Raw genomic sequence first — 6,000 nt, 5'->3', positions numbered from 1 at the left:
ACTGCTTGAGGCTAGGAGTTTGAGACCAGCCTGGGCAACATCATAAGACCTCAACTCTACAAAAAAATATAGAAAAATTAGCGAAATGTGGTGGCATGCACCTGTAATCTCAGCTACTTGGGAGGCTGAGGCTGGAGGATCACTTGAGCCCGGGAGATGGAGGCTGCAGTGAGCTGTGATTGCACCACTGCGCTCCAGCCTGGACAACAGAGCCAGACCCTCTCTGTTAAAAAAGGAATAAATAAGCTCTCCTCACATCCTGCTTTTGAGTCCCCATTTCACGCATGAGGATACTAAATCTCAGAGGTGTTGGGGGACCAGTCACACAAGCACTAGGGGGAAGATCCAGGACTCCCTTAGGCAGTTGTTTTGAGGCTTTGCTCATGCCCTCCCCACCCCATGGGGTGGATGGAAAAGGCCCCGCTATTGGCAGGCAGGCCTAGAAGTGAGTGCTGCTGGCTCTAGTGCTGAGCCCTGTGCTGCCTGGCTGCAGAGCAGTGCCCCGCTCTCCTTGCAGTCCCAGCATGAGTTGATGTTGGTACAGCAGGTTGCTGGGAGGAAACTTGGCACAGCTCCCTTCCAGGGTGTGTTGGTTTTCTGGGACTGCTGTAACAAATACCATAAACTTGGTGGCTGAAAAACAACAGAAGTCTATTATGTACCATTCTGGAGGCCAGATGTCTGAAATTGAAGTGGTGCAGGGCCATGCTCCCTTCGAAGGCTCTAGGGAAGATCCTTCCTTGCCCTCTCGCAGCTTCTGGAGGCTGCCAGCATTCCTTGGCTGTGGCTGCATCACCTCTAATCCCTTCTCTCCTCCTCCTCTGTTAACTCCCTTTGCCTCTTTTTCCTCTCATAAGGACATTCCCTGTGGCCATTTAGCCCTCCCAGGTCATCCCAGGATGACCCTCCTTATTTCAAGAATCCTTCAATATAATCACATCTGCAAAGACCCTCTTCCAAATAAGGTCACATTCCACAGTTCCAGGGATTAGGACATGAAGTTATCTTTGGGGCCACCATATCAACCCATGGCATAGAGCATCCCCAGCTACTGTGGGCACAGGGGACAGGAAGTTGGTCCCATTTTGGGCCCAGAGAGTTGTGGGGGCCACAAATCTGTACCAGCCTCCTAGCAAGGGGCAGCAAATAGAATCAAGAAGATGAATCCCTGCCTTGGGTCTCAGCCTCAGTGGTCTCGTGGCCTGGCCTTCGAGTGCCTTTGACTGTGAACCTGCACTGGGTGTGTGACCCTTGCTGCCTTCTTTCCTTCCGTCTGTCTTCATTTCACTCTTGTGTGACTTCCTAATTATCTTGCTCCCGGCAAATCCCATGCATTCTCTCTCCCTTGTCCTCCCAGGGTCAGATGCTTTTCCGCTTGCCTGTGGCCTGACCGCCTTCTGCGGCATCCCTGTCTGGGGCTTGCTGGCAAGTAGCTTTCACCAGGACCTATCTGTGTATTTGAGGGCTGTGGCCAAACTGAAGGTCCTAGATTCAGGGCTGGCTGGGGGTAGGGCTGTGCGCCATCTTCCTGCTGGGTTTTGCTGAACTCAGAGTGACAGGAAGCAGGCCTGCAGCGGTGCCTCACACCTGCCAGGCACAGCTGGGGCTGAATGCAAATGAAGCCCCTTCCAGCATCTCTGTGCCAGCAGCCTTCTCTCTGGCAGGCAGACATGGTTGCACCAGCTCCTATTGCATAGACATCTCAGGGACCCTGCTGCTGTGTGGGAAGCCCAGAGTCCTACCTGGCTCCCCTGGGCTGGATACATTTGCCCTCTTAAGCCCTGGGTTGGAGAGAATCCAGGGCTTGGTCCCCAACAAGAGACAAGAGCACAACAGAGCAGTGTGTAGATACTTTTCTCTTTTCCTTTGGTTTATTCCCCTTCCTTCCCCTCTCCTCCCATCATCTGTCTGGGACCTTCTCTCCACAGAGCAGAAAACACTACCAGCTGGTTGGGCCTGCATCACTCTATGGAGGCGTCCCTATCACTGGTCTCTCCCCAGGATTGCCCCAGAGCCTAGGTGGACTCCGGGTGGAGATGCTTGGAAGGCAGGGTGCAGGCTATAGGGGCATCACATTGCCCAGGAGGATGAATGTTTTTGAAGGTCAGCAGGACCCAAGTTTTCGTTTCCAGGACTTCCTGGTGTTCAGCTGGAAGAGTGGAATGAAAAGGCAGATCTTCCTGAGGCATCGTCTCACAGCCAGGCTTCCCTCTCCCGTGCGAGCCTGACTCCCTGCCTGCATCTCACTGGCTCTTTCTTCCCCTCCTGCCTTCACCCACCACTGCCAAGGTAGTGTTTTCTATTGTGGGGTGGCGCCGCATAGGGATTTTCTTTCATGTCCTGGAAACTGAGCGTCCCTAGAAAACAGTAAGTCATCTGCTTCTGCAAGTGTAGGTTGCCCACAGAGCGCTCGCTAACACTTTGGGGGTGTGGTCTTCTAAGTGGGGGTGGCAAGGTTTCCTCAGCCCCTGGAGACCCTGCCATAAACCCCGAGGGTTTTCCCCCCACACAGCTCTGGGAACTGAGGGGTAAGAGTCCATTCTGGCCTGTCCCACCAGCTGCCCTCGGTTATCTCCTTCCATCTGCAGCACATCCCCCGTTCTCATCCACCACGCAGCCCCTGCTCCCATCCTCAGTTCCCCCCAGGAGATATCAAGTTGTTGGAAGGCCCACCTGTCTCAGTCCCCCTGGAGACCCCTGCAGGACTCCCTGGGGCCTCCTTGATCCCCATCTGGAGGCCCCCATTCAGTAGGATCTCAGTGCGTACCTTCCTGCCTGGAGGTGCGGAGGTAGGGTTGGGAGCTGGGGGCGGGGGTGTATGCTATAAAGGGCCCGGCGTGACCTACAATAAACCTTCTGCCTGGGAAGTGAAGGATGCCTTTAATTGGGAACGGTGCTTAGTTGAGAGAGTGCTTGCCTGGGTGTGTAAGGATTGTGGTTTTTTTTAAAAATAATTTTAATTTCTTGCCAGAGAATGCCATACATTCTTTCTTTCTACCCTGTGGAGTCCTCTTATCGCCGCAGAAGGCAACAGAACAGCAGGTGCAGAATGAGAGAGGCAGGGGAAGAATGAAGGGAAGCGGGGCAGTCCCAAGTTCCCTAACTCTGTGACCTTGGGCCAGGCGCTGCCCCTTTTTGGGCCTCAGAATTTCCTGTCAGTTCACTTGGGCCCTAGGATACCTCTAGGCAGAAAAATTTCTGGTCCTGCTGCCCCAACTGCAGACATCAAAACATGCTCTGAGATGGGGAGTCAGCGAAGACAGCACTCCAAGCTGGACCTGGCCCTAGCCCGGGCAGTCCTGGCATCAGCCCCACGTCACTAACGGAGAGATGCCATCGGCAAAGACTGAGAGGGAGCTAGTCAGATCCAGGCATCCCCAGCCTGACCATCCCATGCCCCATGCCCAGCCCACCCTAAAGAGGTCAACCTCAAGGAGCAGAGGACTGAGCCAGCAGGGGCGGGGTGGGTGGAAATTCACATGGATTGGCCAGCCCCCATGCCAGGGCAACAGATGTTCACTTTGGAGCCTGGATGGGGTTCGCTCCAGGTTGTGGGCGGGCGGCGCCTTCAGATGATCTCCCGGCTCGGGTTACTTGTTGGCTCTGGGCAGGGCCTTTCACTTTGGGGGCTGTCTGGCCTCCAGGATTCCTCCCACCTCTGCCTTTTCACGCCGCTGTCGCGTGCATGCCCAGCCAGCAGAGCTGGCCACCTTGCCCCTGAACGCTCTGAGCTCCCTGTGCCTGGGCCTGGCTCTCAGTGGGGCTGTCTCAGGCCAGGGCAGCGTCTCCCCTCTCCCTGGAAGCACCTTGCGTATCCTGATTGCAGCAGTACAGTTATCTGTGCCCTTGGAGGGATTGAGAGTCTGTAGGGTCTCACCACGGGCCTCTTTCAGAGGTCCCCTTCAGTCTGGTTAGGAACTGCAGTCCTGATTTTTTCTTTTTGGCATGATTCTTGTGGGCCTGTGGATGGCAAACTTTGGAATTTAAGTGGGCATAGAATTTCCGGCTACCGAGGTGCCCTTATGACCAAGTACCCCGTTCCTCCTACCTATATGGTAAATCCTGAGAAATGTGTGTAGTTTTCTCTTAAAAATATCTCCTCTCCTGATCTCTGGCTTTCTGTTATGGTTTTTTTTTTTTCCCCACAGTGAGGTATGTTTATTTTTAAGAAATGCTTCAATAACCAGAGGATATGAAAGCAAGTTTAATTTTTTTACCCCACTAAGAGATAAGAAAGAGGAGTCAGAGGGAGTGGTAATGGATACAGCAAGAAGGATTTGGGTGGGATCATCAGGGTGACTAGGGACCAAAAGCCCATCCCCTGCCCTGATGCTTTCTCTCTCCTGCCTTCTGCTCCTGCAATTGGTCCCGTGGAATCTTGAACTAAAAGAAAACTTGGAGGGCGTTAAAATTGGGTGGTTTTGAGGCCAGCTTTGCATCGGAATCACCTGGGAAGGTTGCAGAACTATAGACTTACAGTTCCCACCTCTAGCCGACTGAGTTTGTTGGTCAGGAGTGGAGACTGGGATGTTTGTTTAACAAGGTCCCCCAGTGATGCTGGCACATCCAGCCCTCCCTGTCCTTGGAGTGGGATTTGGTGCATGGGTCTAGTGCAGCCCTGGCTCTCCCTTCCTCAGACACAGGAAGCCCAGCTCCAGCCACTCTTGGGCACCTGCAGGTGTACGTTCCCTGCCTCCAGAGGCTGCTCACTCCATTTGGGGAAGTTTTAGCCATAGGACGTTTTCTTGCTGGGCCTGGATCTGTTTTTCAGAACCACACAGAAAGATTTTCCTTTCCCTGCTTGGGGTCTGGCCTTCTCACAGGAGGACAGCTATCCCACGTGTCCAGTCTTGTCACCTCTGTCTACACACTCTCTATTCCTTCTCAGGCTTTTTAGGTGCCTTTGGCTGATCACAGGTGTGGGGAGGAAAGCCACTCAGGAATGAGGACGGAGAACTTGAGACTTTGCTGGCTAGGTCAAGCCGATTTTTTCTCTCCAGGGCTACCTGTCATCTCATTCCTTTCTTCTCTTTTGGTAGCTTCAGCTTGAAGCTACCAAAGCTTGAATTCTCAAGCTTCCAGGATTATGTAAATCAGTAAGGCTACAAGCACGTAAAATTATTAAGTAGTATTTGATAAATACAAAAGAATACATGTAAGTTACAAAGTTGTAAGAAACACTGTGGAATCCACCCACCTAGCTGAATGTGGATTGTCACAACACATCACCTCTAGCCCTGCTCCATCCCTGTCCCATCCCCTGGCAGAGGGCACCCTTCTCCTGAGGGCATTTTTATTCAGCCTTTTGCCTTTTTTTATGTAATGTTGCCCCTCAGATGTTTCCCTAAACGACGCATTCTATAGTTGCATGTGCTTTTTGAGCTGTGTAAAATGGTATTGTGCTACAGATAGCTTTCTGTAGCTCTCATTGCTTCTACTAAAATATTGTGTTTCTAAGATTCATCCGTGTAATGTTTGTACTTGTAGTTCATTCATTTTCCCTGCTTTTTAATATTTCATCGTATGTTCATTGTTATCAGTTTTTTGCTGTCACGAGCAAAGCTGCTGTGAGCATCTTTGACCGTGTACATTTCTTTCATGCGCATGAATAATAGTTCCTCTACGGCATACACTGGTGAAATTGCTGCATCACGGGGCAAGGAGTTTTCCTCTTTTGAGAAATGCATCAGATCTCAAAGAAAAAGCCGTCCTGTTGGCAGGGGTTGTGGGCTACAGAAGTGTGTCTGTCCTAGCCTGAGTAGCAGCCAGGTCTCTGCAGGGAATATTTTCCCAAGCTGAGTAGCAAGAGCCAGGTTCCTTCCAGCACTCCCATCTTGGAGCCCCCACAGGCTGCAGAGAATAGCAGAGTTACTTTACACAGAGTGGGGATGAATGGAGCTTGTGTAAACGTGGGTGTGTAGGGCTGAGACGTCCTCGAAGATCTAATTTACTGCCCTGCTTTCCCATCCTGGAACCTCTGCCAAGTGCCTATAAAAAAGA

This window comes from Nomascus leucogenys, chromosome 23 (genome assembly GCF_006542625.1).
Source record: "Nomascus leucogenys isolate Asia chromosome 23, Asia_NLE_v1, whole genome shotgun sequence".
In the NCBI taxonomy this organism is placed as follows: Eukaryota; Metazoa; Chordata; class Mammalia; order Primates; family Hylobatidae; genus Nomascus; species Nomascus leucogenys.
This window is presented reverse-complemented; position numbering follows the sequence as displayed.